This window comes from Myotis lucifugus, unplaced genomic scaffold (genome assembly GCF_000147115.1).
Source record: "Myotis lucifugus unplaced genomic scaffold, Myoluc2.0 scaffold_347, whole genome shotgun sequence".
Lineage (NCBI taxonomy): Eukaryota > Metazoa > Chordata > Mammalia > Chiroptera > Vespertilionidae > Myotis > Myotis lucifugus.
The window spans coordinates 231,878-233,316 of NW_005871395.1; positions in this window are offsets into that span (position 1 = coordinate 231,878).

The window sequence follows — 1,439 nt, forward strand, 5'->3', positions numbered from 1 at the left end:
GGTACGGTCTTTTTTTTTTTTTTAGTTTTATTCATTTCAAACCGGGCCGCATCCGGCCGCGGGCCGTAGTTTGCCCACGGCTGGGGTAGAGCGTCGGCCTGCGGACCAAAGGGTCCCAGGTTCGATTCCAGTCAAGGGCATGTACCTCGGTTACAGGCTCCTCCCCGGCCCAGGCCCTGGTCAGGGCTTGTGCTGGAGGCGACCAGTCCACGTGTTTCTCTCACATCAATGTTTCTCTGTCTTTCCCTCTCTCTTCCACTCTCCCTAAAAATCAATGGGAAAATATCATATCCTCAGGCGAGGATTAACAATAAAAATAAATAAATAAAAATCCGAATAGTAAATATTTAAAAAAAAAATAGGTAATCATGATTGACTAACTTATTGGTCATTGGTGATCGACTGGACCTAAAGCACCGCCCCCCTTTTCCCTCCTGGGAATCAGGCGTGGGACTGAACCCAAAGTCACCTCATAACCAGAGACACCTTTGTTGCTCTTGTCACAGGAAGTTTTGAAGGGTTTGGGAGCTGTATGCCAGGAACTGTGGATGGAGACCAAATATGTCTGACAAGTATATTTCAGTCATCTGAATAACCAAACATGTGTATTTCTTATAAATCTCAATATTGCTCCCCTCTTTGCCCGAAGCCTGCCTCCTCCAGCAGATTTCCTTCAACTGAAACCCTGCGAGGGGGGCCACCTAGTCCCTTATGAACAATCAGAGCAAGGCTGCTGCTTCGTCTTTAGGAGGAAGTCCAAGCAAAGCCTTTGGCCATCTGGAGGGCCTTAGCTTTTGCTGCGACCCCATTCTCAGGGATATGTGTACGTCCAATGTTTCCGGAGAGGACGATGGGGTGGTAAATTGTGATCTAATCCTACCACAGAGCCCATGGTCTACAAGCAACATGGGAGTCAGATAAAATTAAATGTGGTTGGATCCTGAAGTACTACAGGATCCCTGACATCCACTCTGCACCCCCATCCTCCTACTGCCCAGAGCAGTGGGGGAAGGTTAAGGGCGGCAGCCGAGCTGCCCCGCCCCGCCCACCATCGCTGGGTGTGACCCCGCCCACAAGCAACCCCGTAGCCGTGGCCCCGCCCCTTCCGGCCTGCCCTCGCGCCCCGCCCCACGGAGCGCACGCCCCGCCCCGCTCACCTCGCTCCCTGTCCAGATCGCGTGCGTCTCCCGGGCGGCCGGGCTGGGTGCCCTTGCAGCGCCGAGGAGGGAGTGCGGCGCGCGGGAGGGCGAGTACCGGAGTCCTCCCTTCCTCCGGCCGCGGAGCTGAGGCCCGAAACCGAGCGAGGCTGGGCTGGGGCGCGGGCCCCGGGCATGGCAGCCCCGGAGGCGGCGCCCGCTCCGGCTGAGAGCGCGGACCCGGCGCCCTGGGCTCAGCTCGAGGCCCCAGCCCGCCTCCTGCTGCGGGCGCTGCAGGCGGGA